General features: G+C 40.2%; 1 long non-coding RNA gene across 2 annotated transcripts in view; it reads left to right on the plus strand.

Annotated features, from left to right (window-relative positions):
- Positions 1–10,730: 10,730 nt before the first annotated feature.
- LOC132657222 (uncharacterized) overlaps positions 10,731–21,987 on the plus strand; it is a 242,252-nt gene continuing 230,995 nt past the window's right edge. For both annotated transcript variants that reach the window (XR_009595072.1, XR_009595071.1), the window contains exons 1-2: positions 10,731–10,798; positions 11,146–11,236. This is a non-coding gene — a long non-coding RNA (uncharacterized LOC132657222). The remainder of the gene's footprint in view (positions 10,799–11,145; positions 11,237–21,987) is intronic.

Genomic DNA, 21,987 nt, shown 5'->3' on the forward strand with positions numbered 1-21,987 from the left:
AGTCGTGTCCGACTCTGTGTGACCCCATAGATGGCAGCCCACCAGGCTCCTCCATCCCTGGGATTCTCCAGGCAAGAACACTGGAGTGGGTTACCATTTCCTTCTCCCCACACAGGCTACTTCTCCCTAAACTCCAGAAGGGAGAAAGTCTGGGTGATCATGGTATAACCTTGATACCTCTCTTGTGTATATCCCTACTCATGAGGATTGCAATACTGCACTACTCATTGTTCAATTAAGAAAAAACACCCCAAAAACAGAAGTATCACGTATATTATATATTTTTATTCATTATTGATTTTAATTTCCTAATTTGTAGCCCCATTTGTTGTGAGAGAAAATTAATACAGCTACTCTATTATGCCTGGAAGGAGAGATACCCAAATAATTCACTAAAGCACATCAATAAAAATACCATAGACTGTACTATAGTCAGTTATTCTGTAACTTGTGTTTTCTTTTTAAAAAACTTTTCCCAGATTTCTTGAGGTATGATTCACAGACATTGTATGTGTTTAAGGTATACAGGGTGATTTTTTTTTTTAATATATATACACACTGTAAAATGTTTTCCCCAATTAAGTTAATTATGTAAGTTGTGTTTTATAGATAAATTGCAAAAAAGTATTTTTTTCTACTGCTGAATTACCTGAATATCCTCAGATAAGGTTTCCAATCCTTTCAGATAACTAAAATTCTAACCAAAGACAGAAAAATAAGAAGATGTATAGTGAAAAAGGAAATGGAGTTTGTATAACACAGCGGCACTTTGTACTTTCTAAGTCCTTTCACACGCTTCTCTGTAAGCACTCTGTTGGTTACGAGTAACAGAAATCTAACCCAAAGTGAATTAAGCATAAAGGAGAATTTATTGGATTGTGTAACCGACATCCTGGGGTATCTGGCTTTGGTTATACTATTGGGAATCTGTCCCTCTCCATTTCTCAGCTCTCACTTCTCTTGTTGGCTTTTTAGCTGACAGTTTGACACTAGCAGCTCCTGGCTTATATCCTGCCAACTTAGCAAACCCAGCCAAAGAGAGTCCTCAGCCAACAAACAGTTATTGAGAGCCTGATATATATATGAAATAGGAGATGCAGGCAGTGATCAACTAGATCATTAATGTTCTTGCCCTCAGAGAGCTTACATTCTGATCCTATGAGAGAGAATAAATAAGTAAACAAACAAAATCATTTGGGCTCTGGTCATTAATATGAAAAAATAATACAGGGTAATGTGGTAGAGGGCTTCCCAGATGACTCAGTGGGTAAAGAATCCACCTGAATACAGGATACAAAGGAGACGTGGGTTCGATTCCTAGATCAGGAAGATCCTCTGGGGGAGGGCATGACAACCTACTTCAGTACCCTTGTCTAGAATCCCGCAGACAAAGGAGCTTGGCGGGCTACAATCCATAGGGTTGCAAAGAGTCAAACATGACTGAAGTGACTAAGCGAGTGAGTGAGCAAATGTGGTAGAACAGAAATATAGCGGCTATTTTTGTTTCATTATCCCGGGATTCCTATCATCTTAAGGGGCATTTGACTTAATACATGAGCTATTATGAGAACAGGCAACCAGGTGATCTAGGGAAAGAGTATTGCGTGGAGAAAGAAGAGTAGAGGCGCAGCTTCTAAAATGGGAATCGGCATGGCCTGTTCTAGTTCAAGTGAAATGAATGTGAAGCAATAACAGACGATCAGATATGTGAGATAGGCAGGAGCTAGATTGCAGGGGCTTTATAGGCCATGGTAGGTGTTTGGATGTAATCCTGGAAATGAGAACCGCCAAGAAATACAATGTCACTTTTTAGAAAGATCATTCTGGAGGCTGTGTAGAAAATTTGCCGACGAGGAACCAAGACTGAGAGTGTTAGTCTGGCCTGGATAACACGCACATCCCTAAATCAGTTGATGTGGCCAGGGTGAGGCAGTGCTTTGTTTGGTCCATCTCAGGATGTATTAACTGCTGGGGTCATCTGAACTCTATGAACTACAAGTAGAAAAGGGGTTGCCCTCTCACACTGAGGTGTTATTTCCAGGAGAAAGGTGAATGGCTAATTACTAATAGCAAAATACCTGTCCACTCCATTATCCAATGTATGCAAAGCGTAGTTGCCATTATTGGAAAAGTCCTGGAGCCCTGCAGTGTTCTGGGACTGAGTGCTCCCCAAGTCAGACTTTCTCACCAGCTTCCAGAGTAGCATCTGAACAATGGACAGGAGTCTGAACTCTGAGAAACGTCATTTGGATCCTAAAATAATATGGGAATGTAAAATATGTCATTAAAATTATGTTGTCTGGTATTTTATTTTTGTAAAAGGTGGCCAAAGATCCCGGGAGAAGCCACATTTGGGGGAAAAAAAACTGTTTGATACCATGTTCCAACACCATGAGTAGAGGCTGGAATCTTTATATTTCTTTAACTCAAATAGTCTTTATAGGAAACCTGATAGGAAATTCGAGTGTGTCTTAGTCTCTAAGGATTCAGTTCCTGACTAACTTTAAGGAACTCAGATACAATAAATCCCTAGTCTCCTCTGGTATTCATCTGAGAATTCTTGAAGGAAAGAAACTGTGATACAGTGGTACTGCCAGTCGAGACACAAGATGTCCTTTACAGCAACTCTCGAAGCTTAGAAGGAAAAATTGTTAATGCTTCACTCACCAGGGAAAACGGGTGGGGGAAATAAAAGGAGATTCCAGAAATTTCGGGTCATTGGATCTCATCTCATCATTTCAGTTCCCAGGAAGGTGATTGAGGATTTAATTAAGTTTGGATAGTCGAATAAGTATAACCAGAAAGTTTCACTCTCAGAATTTCCATGCAGCATTTGGATTTGTATAACAGAAACTGCCTTAAGGGAAAAATCTGCTTCCTGGCTGGGAACTTTTATAAAATTGGTCATAAAAATGTATATAAGAATGTTTGGTTTCTTTTATGTGGTCTCTGCTGCTGTGGATAAAGTCAGAGCTTGGATATTTTTCAACACTTTTTGTTTCTTAATAAACAAAGTGTTAGGGATGCCAGTGATCTAGGTTGTTACATTTGCTAAAGCTCCTTGTCTGTTACAAGCTTGCATTATCTAATGGTCAAAACAGGTAGTCATCAATTATGTGCAAATATTTATTGAGTACAGATCCATGCAAAGCCTTGCGTGAGATACAAAGGCAGAAAGAAATCTGCTCCCAATCTTTAAGAAATCTAAATCATTTGGAAGCAAATAGTTTTCTTGATTCTCTTCTCCCTTCAATAGCTATATGAAAAGGGTAGGAGTCACAAGTGTTTCTAAGTACACTAAAATGGCATCAGTTCAGTTCAGTCGCTCAGTCGTGTCCGACTCTTTGCGACTCCATGAATCACAGCACGCCAGGCCTCCCTGTCCATCACCATCTCCTGGAGTTCACTCAGACTCACGTCCATCGAGTCCGTGATGCCATCCAGCCATTTCATCCTCGGTTGTCCCCTTCTCCTCCTGCCCTCAATCCCTCCCAGCATCAGAGTCTTTTCCAATGAGTCAACTCTTCGCATGAGGTGGCCAAAGTACTGGAGTTTCAGCTTTAGCATCATTCCTTCCAAAGAAATCCCAGGGCTGATCTCCTTCAGAATGGACTGGTTGGATCTCCTTGCAGTCCAAGGGACCCTCAAGAGTCTTCTCCAACACCACAGTTCAAAAGCATCAATTCTTCGGTGCTCAGCTTTCTTCACAGTCCAACTCTCACATCCATACATGACCACTGGAAAAACCATAGCCTCGACTAGACAGACCTAAAATGGCATAAACCCACATATTTCATGGGGTGGGGGGAGGTACATAACAAACTAGAATTACTGAGAAAGTGACTTTCCAGTATATCCAATATACCAATGCACATTATAACTAAACCTAATATAATAGTAGTACCATAAATACTACCCTCAATTTTCTCCCAGCATCTATTTTATTCATCCATTCATTTAATAAATATTTGCTTTATGTTCCTTAAAAAAATCTGGTGACAAAACGGTGCATGTACTGCATCCTGAGAGGAGGGAGCAGCATGGGTGTTGGCAGTTATGTGGGTGTCATTGAGAAGCTGGGATATGGTTTAGGTCTTAAAGAAATGAATAACCCTCTGACCTGAAAATAGAAAAGGGCTGAGTAATTGGCGCCGTGTCATCCTTGCTTTTTCTCCAGTTTCTACCTGCTCCTCCAGGGTTATCACTTTTATTGGTACCATTTCAAATACTTTTTATATGTTCTCATGATGTCCTACTTTACATTCCTATATTCCGGGCCTCTCTCTGGAGCAGACTCACATTCTCCTTCCCAGTGTACATTACTACCATAAAAATTTTAATAGAACAGCCATTATGGAAAACAGTTTGGAGGTTCTTCAAAAAATTTAAACTAGAACCATTGCATGATCTAGCAATCCCTCTTCTGGGTATATATCCAAAGGAAATTAAATCAGTACTTCAGAGAGACATCTGGGCTCACATGTTCATTGCAGCATTATCCACAAGAATCAAAATATGGAAACAACCTGAGTGTCCATCGATGCGTAAATGAATAAAGAAATTGTGGTGAATGTTTTTAAAAAGGAGATTTTGCCCTTTGCAACAATGTAGATGAAACTGGAAGACATTATGCTAAATGAAATAAGCCAGAAACATAAAGGAAAATATATATATAATCTCATTTCTATGTGAAATCTAAAAATGTCATTTATATGTGGAATCACAGAATCAAGGAGTTGGATGGTGGTTACCAGGGGTGAGGAGGCAGGGGAGATGGGAGACATGAATCAAAGGGTACAGAGTTGCAGTTGCATAGGATGAGTAAGTTCTGGAGATCTAATATACAGCATGGTGACTCTTGTTAATAATATTATGTCATATATTGGAAATTTGCTAACAGAATAGATCTCAGGTGCTCTCACCACACACACACGCACACACACACACACACACACAACTGTGTACAGAGATTTAATTCACTGGACTGTACTAATCTTTCACTATATGTATGAAAACATCATGTTATATACCTGAAATGTAAACGATTTTTATTTTAAAAGAGAAAAGGAAAAAATGACCCAATGTGTCCTTTCTCTTAGACTTGCATTTCCTTCTGTATTCCCTATCTTGGCTGATGGTACCACCAGTCATTACCAAGCTACCAACCTCACAGCCTCATTCTAGGTTCTTTATTCTTCCTATATTTCCTTAACTCAGGCTTCCCAGGTGGCACTAGAGGTAAAGGACCCACCTACAAATTCAGGAGACACCGAGATGCAAGTTCAGTCCCTGGGTTAGGAAGATCCCCTGGAGGGGGGCGTGGCAACTCACCCCAGTATTCTTGTCTGGAGAATTCCATGGACAGAGGAGCCTGGCGGGCTGCAGTCCACAGACTAGCAAAGACTTGGACATGACTAAAGTGACTTGGCATGCATGCACTTCCGTAACTCTTCACCATCCAGGTTTAGCAGTTTGACTTCCATTGGTTTCCAACACTGTCCTTTGCATTTGGTATTTACTTGTATTGACACTCTAATCATGTAGTGTTACATGTATTAACATGTGTGTATGAGTTCTGGGTAGCCTGTGGCTTCTTAATCTTTGATTCCATTCCCAGTGTCTAAATGAAGACTCTTGAGAGTCCCTTGAACTGCAAGGAAATCAAACCAGTCGATCCTAAAGGAAAAGAGTCCTGAATATTCATCGGAAGGACTGATGCTGAAGCTGAAGTTCCAATACCTTGGTCACCTGATGGGAAGAACTGCCTCATTGGAAAAGACCCTGATGCTGGGAAAGATTGAATGTGGGAGGAGAAGGGGACGACAGAGGATAAGATTGTTGGATGGCATCACCAACTGGATGATCATAAATTTGAGCAAGCTCCAGGAGTTGGTGATGGACAGGGAGGCCTGGTGTGCTGCAGTCTCTGGGGTTGCAAAGAGTCTGACACAGCTGAGCGACTGAACTGAACTGAACTGAATGCCATAGCCAGCGACATAATGTACATGGGATATATGTCAAAGGAATGCTTATCAAAGGAATTGGGTTAGATGTCTATTGTCTAATCAGTTATCTAACGATTCACCCAGCACCCATTTATGGAAGACTTGCTTTGTTATTCGAACTGTGCTTACTTGATACTGAGGAGACAAAGATGAAGAGACACACCGTCCTTGCTGTCTGGTAGCTCACAGGGGACAAGGAAGAACAAACATTTAAATAAGTGATATTGAAAAATTAAAATTAAGATAGACCCAATAATCTTAATCATCTATTGTTTTTAGTTTCAGCATATGTGTATATGTATGTTATCTTGTTTGATAGTGATGTTGCAGATTTTGCAATGATATTCTCTCTCTCTGGAATTATTATTTCAATGCATAATTAGTTAAAATTTGGTAAGATCTCAAGTTGAATTATCACTAGGAAAGTACTTGAGAGAATAAAAACATTTCCTCTTTAAGAAGTGTGTTCCTAAGAAGAATATGATCCTTGCTAGGAAAGCGAAAATATCATGGGATCCTATAATTAAATCTAGTCCTAACAGATATACAAATTCACCTCGTGGCTACCAGGCTTGAGCATAAATCAAGATGCAGTGAACTTAAGGACTGTAGCCAAAAACTAGTGATAAAACTCCGAGAATACTGATTATTCCAGGTAGACTGAAAAACTGACTTAAGAAAATTAATTAAACATCCCAGAAAGGCCAAGAAAAAAAAAAGCAGACCTAGAGTTTTTCCTTGAAATCATCTTATCTCAACCACTTTCTTGTAAGCTTATGTTGAAAAGACTCTTTCAGGAAAGTGCTAATGTTTACCCCAAAAGTTTCATTGTTGTCTGACTGCCTCCAGATTCACTTTGAAGATTTTTCTGAGGTCAAGTAAGGTTTTAGTAGTTCTTTTGAAGTACAAAAAAGGAAGAATGTTCTTCAGGTTGAACCAGCTTGCAGGTTATTATTATTACCACTGGAAAATTGAAAAGGTTCACGATGAACTTTCAAAATGGAATTAGTCTGCACAACCACAAAAACCAAATGTAATTTATGTTCAGAAAGGGAGAAATGCTCTCCAATTTTTTTCGAAGACAGGTTATAGCACAAAGTGGGTACGATACATTAGATTAGGAGTTAGCACAGTATTTATTTTAGCACACCATTAAAGCGATTAAAAATCTCTTTTCTCCAAGCCCTACTACACCCAGTTTCAGTAGACATTGCCTCTTTCTTCATCCTAAAAGTTGAAGCCATCAAGTTTAATCTACTTTAACAGCCCCCCTCCCTCCCTATAACTTATCGATATCCACTTCCATCTTCTGATCCTTTCCCTTCATTTCAGACCCTGTGGGAAGGAGCAGTACATTGGGCACTTCTTTGGCTGTTCAAATAGAGTACAATAAAGCAACGGCTTAAACAACTTAGGGCTTTCTTTCCCCTCATGTTATCAAGATTAGGAAGAGACATTCTCGGTCTGGTACAGACACCCTGTAGTGGCACCAATGGCCCAGGCCCCTTTGATCTTTCTGTTCTTCTTTGCTTTGCACTTGACTCCCTTCCAAAGAGATGCCTCTTGATCAGAGTGGTCACAGCCGGCATGTCCGCATGCCTGAGAGTAGGAGAGAAGAAAGGGGTGGCGTATCAAAAGGACATCTTACAGCTTAGGGAGTCCTCCTTTGAAGGATAGTCCCTAGACCCAACAATTTCTTCTTATCTCATTGCTCACCATTCTGTCGTAAGGGCAGTGGTATCTCCAAGGAAAGACAAGAGACAATTCTTCTGAAACTTGGCACATTGCTTTCTCCAAAACACCAGGATTCTGTTAGAAAGGGAAAAGATGAATAAACAACTCAGTCACTACCATGGTATCGTAAATCATTTTTTCTACAAAGTTAGCACTTTTGAAATGTTACAAAAGCATAGTGAGGCAAAGGAGCTGAAACTTGGGGATCAGACAGATGTTCAGTTCTCAGTTCATTGCTAATTAGCTCTTGGATCTTGTTCAAGTTATTTAACATTCCTAAGCCTGAGTCGATCTATAAAGTGGAAATAAGATTACCTATTGTGAATACCTGTTTGGGGAACTAAGTATAAAAAACTGCTATAATGCCTGGAACACAGTAAGTCATCTGTCATTTATAAATATATGTTGTTGTTCAGCCTCAGTCAAGTCCAACTTTTTGTGACCCCATGGACTGCAGCACACCAGGTTTTCCTGTCCTTCACTGTCTCTCAGAGTTTGCTCAAACTCATGTCCATTGAGTCGATGATGCCATCCAACCATGTCATCCCTGTTGCCTCCTTCTCCTCCTGCCCTCAATCTTTCCCAGCATCAGGGTCTTTTCCAGTAAGTCGGCTCTTTGCATCAGGTGGCCAAAATAATGGAGCTTCAGCATCAGTCCTTCGAATGAATATTCAGGGTTGATTTCCATTAGGATTGACTGGTTTGATCTCCTTGCTGTCCAAGGGACTCTTAAGACATTTAGATACCATGAAACAATTCTTTGATTTTCTTTGAAACTTCCATATCTTCTTATTGCCCTGGTAGGCACCTTTTCCACTGCTGTTAACCAAGTAAGTATTTATATCCCCAGGTTTTGTTCTTGGCTTCCTGACACCCTTCCTTCTATGTTTCTCATTCATTATCTTGGTTTCAATTACACTCAAATGCTGATTTTTCTCAGCTTACTCAGATTCCGGCTTCTGACTCACCCCTTGGTATTCCCAAAGTATCTGTATGGGTTAAAGAATAGTGCCCCCAAAGAAATGCCCACAGAAACTCCAAATGTGACCTTACTTGGAAATAGGATCTTTCCAGAGGTAATTATGGTAAAACTCTTGAGATCAGATCATCCTGGATTAGAGCAGGTGCTAAATCCAATAGCAGGTGTCCTTACAATAAACAGAAACGAAGAAGACACACAGAGATGTGGGAGAGAAATTCATGTGAAGACAGAGGCGCAGATTGGAGTTACGAACCTCCAAGCCAAGAAACACCAAGAATTATTGGCAGCCAGAAGCTAGGAAAGAGACATAGAACAAATTCTCCCTGAGAGCCTCCCAAAAGCATTAACCCTGACATCACCTTGATTTTGGATTTGCCCAACTATGAGAATATAAATTTCTCTCGCTTTAAGCTCCCTGATTTTTAGTAATTCATTGTAACATCCCTAGGAATCTATTCTAGTGTCCCACGCTAAACTCATTGACCTCTCTGAATGTTTCTTTGACCATATTTTCTAACTTACAACACCACTATTTATGTAGACAATTCAGCTTGTTTTCCTCAACATCACCCCCACCCTTCTTTTTCGTCATGCAGTCAATTATCAAACCTCATATCAGACCATTTCTAGTATCTGGCCTTCTTTCTCCAAATTCACTGGTCCCTTTTTTTATTTTGAGCTTCTGATGTCTCTTATGTGGAGTTATACAAGCCTCCCGGTGTGTCTTCCTGCGTTTTAGATTATGCCACTGAAAGAGATCTGGCCAAAGCACATAACTCATCATGAGCCCGACTTACTCAAAACTGTGATGCCACTCAGTGCCCTGAAAGTGAAGCCCAAGAACCAAGCTGGTGATGACTCTTCTCATTCCCTCTTGTCCATGTGCCTTTGTCCACGCTGTCCCCACTGGGGCTGTGTCTCTCTGCTCACCACCATGTAACTGCCTCGCCAACTAATGCCGTTTATTGCCCACTACATCCCATGTGTCCACCCCTCTCAGAAGCCTTCTTGATCCCTGTTTCAAGTAGATACCTTCCTCTGAGATCCTATAATACCCTGAATGTTTACCGTGAGCTGTGGAGTTTGCATATTATATAAAATGTAAGCAGATTCTTAATGGTAAGAAATAAAGAATGTAACTCCCCTGCTAGTTTCATCTCCTTGAAGGTCAGGGCTTGTCTTCACCTCTCCAGAAACCTGCACCTACCAGGGCCTGGTAGAGACATTTGTCTTCAATTATTGTTGAAGGACTGAAGAGCCTAAATATTTCTCCTGTGAAACTACCAATTCCCTTCACCTTGTTTTACCACCATTGGTAATCATGTTCAATGAGTAATTTTGAAATGATCTTAAATCCTTTTTCTTGTTGGCTATTGCAGTCAGTTCCCCCAAGTCCCTCGTTTCCTCTTTGGTCACACAGGGTCTCTACAGAGACCTAAGGCCTCCAGAGTCAGTGGAGTATGTGCACGCTCAGTCATGCCTGACTCTTTGTGACCCCATGGATTGTAGCCCACCAGGTGCCTCTGTCAATGGAATTTTCCAGGCAAGAATACTGGAGTGGGTTGCCATCTCCTACTGTAGGGGATCTTCCTGACCCAGGGATCGAACCTGTGTCTCTTACATTGCCAGGCAGATTCTTTATCACAACGTCACCTAGGAAGCCCGAGAGTCAGTGGGGTTGGGGTCAAATCCTGGCTTTACCATTTTCTAATTCTGTGACCCTGGTCATGGTCCTTAAGCTTCATCTGTGTATTGGTAGAACAGAAATGATCAGAGCACCTACATCATAGGATCACTGCCCTTTACTGATCACTAAAAGACACACGCATGAGATAAAGATGGAGAAGGTATCTGATGAACGGAGAATCACACCACTCTCCTGGCTTCAGTTCTCTAAGTTCAACAAGTCTGTTACAGAGACATGGACTTTGAGCTAAACGTTAGATTTTACTGGTTACTGTTTCTCCAGGGGTGCCTAGGTGACTGCGACACCTGACATCTCTTCTTCCATATGGTCTGCAAACCTTGTTGAGGTCTGAGCCTTTTTTCCCCCAGAATGATTTCAGTACACTCTGAGGTACTCTACTTCCCTTTCCTCTCTTCCCTTCTCATCCTCAACAAGATTCCTGTCCCAAAGTGTCATTTCAATCATAATACCTCTCTTCATGGAAGGGAACAAAATCTTCTGGTTCTCCATCAAAGGCAACTCCAATGTTGTCTTGTAGGCTTCATGGTCCTCACCCAAATGGTTTTCCTACCACACTCCCCTCCCCTGCTTGTTCCTCTTACCTTCTAGCCAAGCAAACTTACCTATGGTCCATTTCAAACAGCATGCCTGATGGTGGCCTCAAGGCCATTATTCATTTTCAATTAGGATAAGGTTCTGGGAAAATATTAATGTGCTTTTCTCCTTTGCTTCTTCAGGTTCATGGGCCTTTCCCTAGTGGGACTGAGGCATCCATCCACCAGGAAGAAATCACATCGTTACCACTGGGGGGAACTGAGAAGGAACAAGGTAATGCTGAACTTCTGATTTTTTTTTTTAATATTTGTTTATTTCACTGTGCCAGATTTTAGTTGATGAATGCGGGACCTTTGATCTTCGATCTTCATTGCGGCATGAGGGATCTTCAGTGGCAGCATTCAGTCCCTTGGTTGTGGCATGTGGGACCTAGTTCCCTGACCAGGGATCAAAACTGGGCCCCCTGAATTGGCAGCACACAGTCTCAGCCACGGGACCACCAGGGAAGTCTCCTGAACTTCTGACACTTCAGATAGTACTATCAGGAGGGAGAAAACTTGTGACTAGGTTTTCTGAGAAATACGGAGTTTTCAAAATTCCTCTAGTTCTATTTTTTTAATAAGAAAATCAAAGCCCCAAAGCTGTGTGAAGTGTCTTCTGTGAAGGCCAAGCCACGAGGTATGCAATCTGTAAAGAATGTGTAACAGTGAAAGAAGGAAAAGCCCATCTTTTTCGGCTCTAGTGGCTCCTGAGAGATGAATGGTAGCTGAAGCTAAAGCAATCCATTGAGGCTCTACAGTTAAGACATGGGTTGAAAGGAGGGTGTCTGATAAATCGAGGCATATACTGCCCTGGTTCCCAGGTTCAGTTCTCTGAATCATTTAAGCAACTCCATCACATAGATAAAGCTTAGGGGTTTTGTCTTTTCAATTTCATTCTCTTCCTTCTTGTAAAGCTATAAGATACTTCAGGGAAAAGAAAAACTTCCAACATCCCATAGTTTGGTTTCTGATTTATTGGTGCCAGAGAATGGGAAGTTCTTTCCAATAGCCACGCAAATCATCATTGAATTACCAGGTCGAGGCTTGAGACGAAAACACATCAGTAAAACCTGAAGGAAAAAGATGCAAGGATCTTATTTATACCTTCAGGCTAACAAATGTTCGTTGCCTTCCAGAGAACTGTGGTCATGATCAGGTGCTGGTGAGGAAAGACCACAGGTTGGTTTAAATCTTACGGCAAAGCTATTTAACTTGTTGCATTTAAGAGCCTCAAGATTGACCGAGAATCAAAACAACTATTTATGCCAAGAGTTGCTGCAATGATTATGGAGACTGTGGCCAGACAGAGTCAGTAATAAATAAGTTATGAAAAAGCAAAATGGGAAAAATGTATTTTGAGTGAATTGACTTTTTATTTGTAGAGTGTGAACTGTAGGCCAGGAATTGTGCTCAGGGTAAGCTCACAGAGATAAATGATGTTTGGTGCCCTCACATAGCTAATATTCATGGGACACCATCCTAAATACTTCATGGGAATGAATTAAGAACAGCTTCATATAAACTATTATTATTGCTTTTGCCAGATGTTAGTCATATAGTTGGTAATATGTGATGCTGGAATATGAACCAAGGCAACTGGCTTTGGAGTTTGTGGTCTTAACCAATATGGTTTACAGTATGTAATACGGTTTTATGGCTACATGGCAGAGGGTTGGCGTCAGAGGGAACTGAGAAACTTCCAGAAGAAAATTTGGGAGGATATTTTTTATATGTTGGAATAGGACAGGATTTCCTAAGCATGGACTAAACCTCAAAGCCATGAAAGAAAATACTGGCATATATGGCTATAATGCAGATAAAAACCTTTGTATGTTCAAAGAAGCCATATACAAACTTAATGTGTAATGACCTACCTGGAGAAAAATATTTGCTATATACTTAACATACAAGAGGTTAATGATATTTATAGGAATTCTATAAATCAATGAAAAAAAATTCATCAACTAAAGAGTGAAGAGGTAAACTCAGTTCAGTTCAGTTCAGTCGCTCAGTCGTGTCTGACTCTTTGCAACCCCATGAACCACAGCAAGGCAGGCCTCCCTGTCCATCGCCAACTCCTGGAGTCCACCCAAATACATGTCCATTGAGTCAGTGGTGCCATCCAACCATCTCGTCCTGTTGTCCCCTTCTCCTCCTGCCCTCAATCTTTCCCAGCATCAGGGTCCTTTCAAACAAGTCAGCTCTTCGCATCAGGTGGCCAAAGTATTGGAGTTTCAGCTTTAACATCAGTCCTTCCAATGAACACCCAAGACTGATCTCCTTTAGGATGGACTGGTTGGATCTCCTTGCAGTCCAAGGAACTCTCAAGAGTCTTCTCCAACACCATAATTCAAAAGCAACAATTCTTCAGCCCTCAGCTTTCTTTGTAGTCCAACTTTCAAGAAGTAAATTAAGAAAAGGCAAATATTTAAATACAATGACCAGTAAGCAGTATTTAAAAATGCTTAGTATCACTGGTAATCAAAGCAATGCAAGTTAAAGCTTTGAGATAACGCCAACTGTTTAATTGAAAGCACCCAAAAAAAAAAAAAAAAAAAAAAAAAGAAAGTATCCAAAAGTTTGATAGGAAATAAAAGGCATATTCTTGTTTGAATCAGAGATTGCAGAGACCTCCATCAAAATCTCAGAAATGAGGCAGATGGCAGATTGCAGTGATTTTCAAACATACTGAAAGAGCCGTGTTCCTTTTTCTTTTTCCTCCTCACTTAACTGATACTGCTTCGTTAATAAAGCTCACAATCAACCTGAAGCTGAAACAAAACACGAACTCAAAATACCTTCAGAATGCTTACTCCATCCTGTCTATTGTGATTTGCTTCCTCCGCACAGTACATCTTCACGGAAAGAGCATTTGTTACCATAGGCTGTTTTCTGTTTGATCTTTATTTTTTGTTTTGCTTTATTTCTATTCACAAGACATTTGCTATCCTAGAGACCTAAGTCAATCAGGAGGTTCTGAACATCTAATGAAGTGTGAGGAGAATGTGAGATTGGCACTTGTTCATGTTATTCTGAATAACAAAATCTCTTGAATTTTTGGAAGGAAGATAAGAATGTACTTTAGGTAGGGGCCTCAGACCCATTTTCTCTAGGAAGCAGAGAAAACCAGGAAAGAGAAAAAGTTGGGCACAGCAGAGAACTTTGAGAACTGCTAGCAACAGATAAGTAATCACTATGTGATAAACACCATGCATTTCACAGAGCAGCTCTTTAACGAGATTCACTTTCTGCTGACTCATTCAGATCTACCTAGTGGTAGAACTTCAAAATAAAAAATGATGAGAATTAAGGCATGATCCCATTATCCTCCCGGGAGAACTGCTGACTTCACTGGCATCAATCCTCTAAAGACTTATGTAAATTTTCAATTGGGTAGCTAGAATTCTTTTTTTTTTTTTTTTTTCCTTGCAAGTATTTTTACCGAGATGCTCTCTGGATAACTTCCATCTTCTAACATTTTCTGGATGAACACCCTCAAGAAGGATCAAATGGCTTTTATTCAGTTTGGCTTTCTTCAGAACTTAAAGAAAAACAGCCCTTTGCAAGATACATTAACTCTTTCCCAGCATACGGGTATCACCAGGCAGTGGTAATAACACAAAAAGCCTCTTAAGAGTAGGGTTAGAAAGATACTGGGCTGAAGCTTGATGGATGGGGTGTTTAACATTAGTTCTGCCCTTGAGTTGCTGAAACACCATGGGAAAATCAGCTTACTGCTGCGAACCCCATATTTTTCATTAGTAAAGTTAGGAGGTCATTCTTGATGACCTTTGTGATTGCTTTATACCTAAGCTTCTGAGGTCTGTGACGAAATGAGCTCTAGAAAGTATCCAAATCCTCTGAAATATGAATCTCATAACTTCAATTAGATGTACTTCTAATTGTGTTTGTATATAGCATCAATGGCTTCTTCTATGAAACTTGACATTACCAAATTTTATCCAAAGCATTTTCTCTGTTCCAAGTGTTTTTTCTTGTTTTTGACATTGCTTCTAAGTAGTTTGAGCCTGCTTAAAAAGTCAACAATTTTGTATGCCAGAAAGATGATTTTCTGGCCTCAAATATTTGTGTTACAAGGAGCAGAGTATGCTTGGTTATGCTGCAGAAACAAGTTAACCCAATACAATCATAGTTTATTCACAGTCTGGTGCAAGTCCTGTAACTCCAGGGCAGGTTTCTGCCCTGGAAAGACTCAGCGTTCCTGGATCCTCCCACCCTACGGCTCTTCTGTCTCAACATAGGTCCTCCAGTTGTTGCCACAGAGCGAGAAAGGATGAGAAAGTCATTCACTGACTCTGGCTGTTAAATGCTTTGGGCCAGAAGTCACATGCATCACTTCTGCTCATAGCTACTGGCCATATCTAGTTATACAACACTGCTGAACTGCAAAAGGGCTGAGAAATGTGGGTCTGAGGGCAGAGAGAGTCAATGAGTGATATATCTTACATTTCTTCCATACCTTCTTTTTTTTTTTTAATTTATTTACTTTTGGCTGTTCTGGATCTCTGTTGCTGTGTGAGGGCTTTCTCTAGTGGTGGCAAGCAGGGGCTACTTCTTGTTCTGGTGCATGGGATTCTCATTGTGGTGGTTTCTCTTGTTGTGGAACACGGGCTCTAGGCACTTGTGCTTCAGTAGTTGTGACAAATGGACTTATCATGTGGAACCTTCCCGGACCAGGGATTGAACCCATGTCCCTTGCACTGATAGGTAGATTCTTAACCACTGGACCACCAAGGAAGTCCCCTTTCTTTTTTATCCACCATCACCTCAAGCTTGTCATCCATCAATCCATTCATTGTCTTGTCTTCCTTAAACCCTGGGCACTTACTAGATAACTTAGGTACCATTTTTAAAAATGGTACAGAATGAACCTATTTGCAGGTCAGGAGTAGAGACGCAGACATAGAGAAGAGATAGGTGGACACAGGGGAAAGGGGAGGTTGAGATGAATTGCGAGCTTGGGATTGACATACATTCACTACCGTGTGTCAAATGGATGGCTAGTGGGTGGCTGCTGTATAGCACAGGGAACTCAGCGCGTGCTCTGTGATTACTTTGATGGATGGGATGGGAGGGAGGGGACATATGTATACATGTAGCTGATTTACTTTGTTGCGCAGTAGAAACTAGCACAGCCATTGTAAAGCAACTGCTGCTGCTAAGTCGCTTTAGTCGTGTCTGACTCTGTGCTATCCCATAGACGGCAGCCCAACAGGCTCCCCTGTCCCTGGGATTCTCCAGGCAAGAACACTGGAGTGGGTTGCCATTTCCTTCTCCAATGTACGCAAGTGAAGTCACTGAGTTGTGTCCAACTCTCAGCAACCCCATGGACTGCAGCCCACCAGGCTCCTCCATCCATGGGATTTTCCAAGCAACTAGACTCCAATAAAAGAAAATAAAGATGAGTAGAATCCATACCCTTCACTCAGACAAAGTAAGAAATCTACCATGAACTATATAGATATGATTTAGTCTTATCTCATTTAGTCTTTCCATTTAACACTAGTAAGGCATCAATTTTTTTTTTCATCTTTACAGACAAGAAGCTACTTAAGAGATCAAGTAGATTGCCCCAAATCACATGGTGAATATGTGGCTAGTCTATAATTCCTGTTCCGGTCTGTGTGAAGACTGTGGCTTTGCTTTTTCCATCATAACCCCTGACTTGTCAGTCTTCGGTTAATTATCACAACAGACTGGCTTGACCTGGAGTTTAGATGAATCGATTGCTCTTGTTTTTCTCACAGAGGGACACAGTGGAGTAGGCGATAGGTCACTGAAGTCATCAAGAAGTCAAAATGCCCAGAGTTTCAAACTTACTTTGTTTACTTGGGCAAATTATGTAACTTCTCTAAGTTCCATTTTCTTCACCTGTAAAATAAATTATTCAGACAATTAAATGGAAAAACAATCTGATATGAAGTGCTTGACACAATCCTAGTTGGTGCCATCGTCAGCACCACCAGTGTCACCGCCTTTTAAATTATTGCTGTTATTGTAATTCAAACTCCTGCCTAAGGTGCAGGGCTAAGGGTCCTCTGCATGTGATTCTGTTAATCTTGGTTGTGACCCAGTTTCTTGTGGATTTTTTTTTTTCCTGGAGCCAAGACTCAGCTTGCTATTGCACGGGGCATTGTTAATTTATTTCAGGTCTTTAAGTTCAGGTAAAGGGTCTCTATCGGTACTTTAAAAAGTTAGAATTCATCTTATCTGGTACCTCATGCTAGCTTTTATTTCTTTTCTGTTAATTTTTAATTTACTCTTAAATCTTGATTCGTTTAAGTAGGTAAACAAAAAAACACACTAATATCAGACGGCATATGGAAATCTTGACTCACAACATGAGAGGGCGGGATCTTTTTACCCCAATAGCTTCACAAAGATTGAGCAACTTGAAACTTTTTCAGGGACATGCCCTTGACCTCATCCTTACCAAATGCCCAATCTCTCACTCACTTTCTGACCACTTCCTCTGGTACTTCCAACACCCTTTTACCAAGATTCTAACTGCCAATTTCAGATCTTAATGAAATATCTAATCTCGATCACCGCCTGTTCCTGTAACCTTCTCATATTTTCACAGCTCTCCTCCCTAGCTTCAATTGTTCATTATTACCATCACATCCTTGCAAATACTTTAAGTTCTTGGCAGCTCTTTCCTCTCTTCCTATGTTGTGCTTACTTGGCAAAGTCTCAAGTCTAATTAAATCAAACTATCTACCTATTTTTGCTTGTACTAAGTAACATTTGCAGAAAAAAAAAACGAATTTGCTGATGACTGCTTTCATCTGAAACTCATGGTTCCAAATCACATGGGGTATTCAACACTGCTGTTCAACTTTACATCACTTCCCTAGCTTTTCTCATTTCCAAGATGGCTATTTGATGGCTTCTTTTTTCACCTGAAATCCTTTGACCTCTTCTTGCCAAAATCACACTCTCAGCTACTGTCTTTACATCATTGAAAAACAGAGGAGCTGCTAGAGAGGAACACTGTCTTTTTCCTACCTCAGCAGCTACAGTGCCACTTGCTTCTGTTCCTATGACCTCTGCCTTCCCTTTTCTTCACTCTGAAAGAAATGCTTTCACTGGCATCAAAAGCCAAACCCTCCGATTGTGTGCCAGGTCCCGTTCCCTATAGATTCTGCAAGGACAATATATCTGAAATTTTACACTTTCCCTCAGTATTCTCAATTTATTCCTGTCTCCTGAATGATTTCCATCAGCATGCACACCTATTGTAAGATCACCTATATTTGCTTGTGTATGTCCTCCTGAGAATTACACATTTTGTTAGCAGTTTTCTTTGCTTCCTCCATGTGTGCTTTTCCCATGTAGCATTTGGAAAATGTACACATGGAGGAAGCAAAGACAGTTGCCAGCAAGATGTCTAATAATTCTCAGGAGGGGATCCAAAAGTAAACATTGTTGTTCAGCCGCTGAGTCCTGTCTGACTCTTGGCAACCCCCATGGACTGCAGCATGCCAGGCTTCCCTGTGCTTCACTCTCTCCAGGAGTTTGCTCAAACTCATGTCCATTGAGTTGGTAATGCCATCCAACCATCTCATCCTCTGTCAGATAGAAAACCTCTTATTCTCTGTATTAAATCCCTTTTCTTTAAATACCTAGAATGATTTTTTCTCTCCTGTCCAAGTCCTGACTGTGATACGTATGTCAATCTTTATTGTCTTAAAATTTCACTGTCTGGCCTTTCTCTTGGAATGTGTGTTTTGTTTTGTTTTGTTTTGTTTTTCTCTATCTTTACATAATGCAAGTGATTAAAAGTCATTTGGCTTGCAGCTTAAGTAGCACTCCTTTGTGCAGCCCATTCACTATCACGTTATCTTAATTGTGATATACTGTTTATGACTATATATTTTTTCTTGTTTATTTGCTCACCAGAAGATAAGTGATCTCATTATCTATGCATTCTCCATATCTAGGACAGTGTTGGACCCCCAGATGGTATCCAATAAATATTTCTGGAATAAATAAGTGAAAACTGACCATCACATAGCATTTTTCCTAGGAATATCAGTGATTGAAATTTTAGGTTCCTCAACTTGATTTATTTGTTTATTTTTAATTGAAGGATAATTGCTTCACAGTATTGCATAGGTTTATACCAAATGTCAACATGAATCAGCCATTAAGGGAAAATCTACTAAGGGCAAAATGCTATTTCAGGTCCTGTGAGAGATACAAAGTTGAATTAGAGCTCAGTCCTGCCTTTGAGGAACCAGCAGAGGGAATAAGGAACGTGATGCATATACGGCTGTTGTGTAACATAGAATGTGGTGTCATTATGCACATGTTAAAGCTACAGGAGTTCAGAAGCAGACTTCTGCTTCCATTTGGGGATACAGAGAAGGTTTTCTGAAGGAGGTAATGTTTGAATTGGGCCGGGAAGGATAGTTAGGACTTATGCATGCAAAAATGGGTGGGAAGAACATTCCTGAGCAGCCATTATCAATGGCTCAAAGTGGAGGTGAAGCGCATTCAGAATATAGGGAATTTGAGATCGGTCCCCTTGGCTGGAAAGTAGGGTGTGAAAAGTGGAGGAGTCTAAGATGAAGGACTATACTCAGAAAACAAAACATCTCAAATAAATTCCCAGACAGGCAGGGGATCTACCGTTTTTCATTGCAAAACTTTCTATTCAGATACACATGCAGATTTTAAATTTACTTAAGGTGGGTATTAAGTTTGCAGTTAGAGCTCATTTACGCTAAACGCCTTGAGGCTATAGGAATTCTGTTTATTTGTTAGGAGCCACGCCATGTTTTACATTCTAAATGCTCTGGTTCGAATTCCATGTTGTGAATCTCTGCTCCCTCTGAATGAGAAACAGGCTGCATGCAAATGCATATTTGTTCATAATGAGCTTTTAACATCTCCCCTCTTCTCTGGGGATGAAATTAGTGTATATTCTGCTTTAGTCATGTCAGTAATCTTCCTGGAGATAGCAGAAAATGATTAAAACTTACTCTAAATCATTATCAGCCCATTGAAAGATATTCTCCTCTTGAACTTCTGCTTTCCTCTAAAACAACCCAGCCATTGAATTGAAAAGTGTCTGAGCTTGAAGTTCAAAGAACATATAAATTTTCCTTGAGGTTCTTTAACATCTAATAATAAAGTGATTGTTGCTGTATCGAGGCTTTATTAGTTTCTTAGATACTCTCTTAGTCACCACCAATAATCATCCTTCAAACGTGCATTTTCCTGCCTTATTGTGCTAAACAGACTGTGTTCAGCAGTTATATTACAGTGCTGTATCAGTTAAAACAGTGATTCCAAGTCGGCTATTTGTTTAGAGTGATAGAGGTAGAATAGATCAGTGTATTTTGTTTCCTGTAGGCTTTTATGTCACTGGATATGAGTACTTATATGCATGTAGACAAAATTCACAGCTAAGACTCATAGGTTTTAAGTTAATCACTAAAGGTCAAGTACTCACTTTAAAAAAACCACTTAAAATACAGTATCACTGGGAGTGATGATACCAAAAAAAAAAAAAGAAAAAATACAGGTTCTGCCTGTTTTTTTAGTGCAGAAAATAGGGCAGTTAATTATATATTCAAATACGTGTACATTTTCTCATGTAAAGATGCAAATATCATAACATCCAATGCAGGCGGAAAAGGAGGATCAAGACAAGTTGGCTATTTGCATGTGAGATGCTGAGTTTCCTAAGTCCAGGGAAGAATTCCAGGGAGTCATCAATACCATGGAGCTCTAGTTTCCTCCTTGAAAGCAATAAACATGGTTCATGGTCTTAAAATGACCTTTTAGAGACATTCCATTCATCACTCTTCCTCTTAGGCTGTAGTGTAGATAGGCTATGTCTCTGATGATCTCCCATGCTCAGAAATTGTAGGAATTTTTGATTCTTACAAAACATCAGCAATAATAGGCAAATAGGGCTCTGTGAAAGGGAGTCTATTAAAGTCATTTATCATAGACAAAGCCCGTTTCCGATGAATCCTAGCAGGAGGAAACTAAAAAGATCATCAAAGTGAAGGCCGCTGGTTGGACCACTTTTTTAAGAAAAAATTTTAATTAGTTGCCAACATAATGTCATATCCAACTGGGTTTTAATCCCTATAATAATACTTTCTAATTTTTTGTTGTTGTTGTTGTTGTTGAGGAACTAGATTCTCACAGAATTCAGGAGTTTAATTCCAAGTCACACATCTCATTGATAACTAAACAAAGAGTTTATTAAGATGGAAAAATTTAGTATGTTTTATTCCATCACGTTAATCCCCAGATTCACATATCTGCCACTTAAATTACATAGCTATGAGTTTGAATATCTGTAAACTGGCAATAGGTTAGAGTTAGGGAAAGTTGACTGCTTTTCCAGTGTTGTCACTTGACATATTCTTTCCCAAAGGAAAACGAAAACTAATTATGCTTTTCAAATTTACCGCAAGTCACATTTTTAAAATATTTATTGGAGAAACATGGTGGGAGATATATAAAATGCCTAAACCATGGGGAAAGAGATAAGTCAGCACAGCAAAGAGATAAACACAGATAACACAGAGTAAATACCTGCTTGTTCAATCTCAATTGTTTCGGCATTTAGGAAAACTGGGACAAGACTGAGCTTATAAATGGAAAATAACACCTTAAAAATTTCCACCAGCTGTTAGGTTCTGTGAATACATTATCCCATTCACACAACAATCTCTCACGGAGAGTATTTTGTCATCATTTCTCCAGAAGAGGAATCTGAGGCTTCAGAGAGTTTAAGGAACATCCCAGATTCCACCCAACCAGGCAGGGGCAAAGTTGGGCTTGGAACCAGGTGAGATTCCAAAGTGTGTCTGATTTCCAGGACACAATTTCCACCTCTCCACACTATTTTCTTCCTTCCTTCCTTCCTTCCTTCTTCCCTTCATCTTCCCTCCCTCCCTCCCTTCCTCCACTCCATCCTGTCCCTCCCTCCCCTGA

Source organism: Ovis aries, chromosome 9, assembly GCF_016772045.2.
Source record: "Ovis aries strain OAR_USU_Benz2616 breed Rambouillet chromosome 9, ARS-UI_Ramb_v3.0, whole genome shotgun sequence".
Taxonomy (NCBI): domain Eukaryota; kingdom Metazoa; phylum Chordata; class Mammalia; order Artiodactyla; family Bovidae; genus Ovis; species Ovis aries.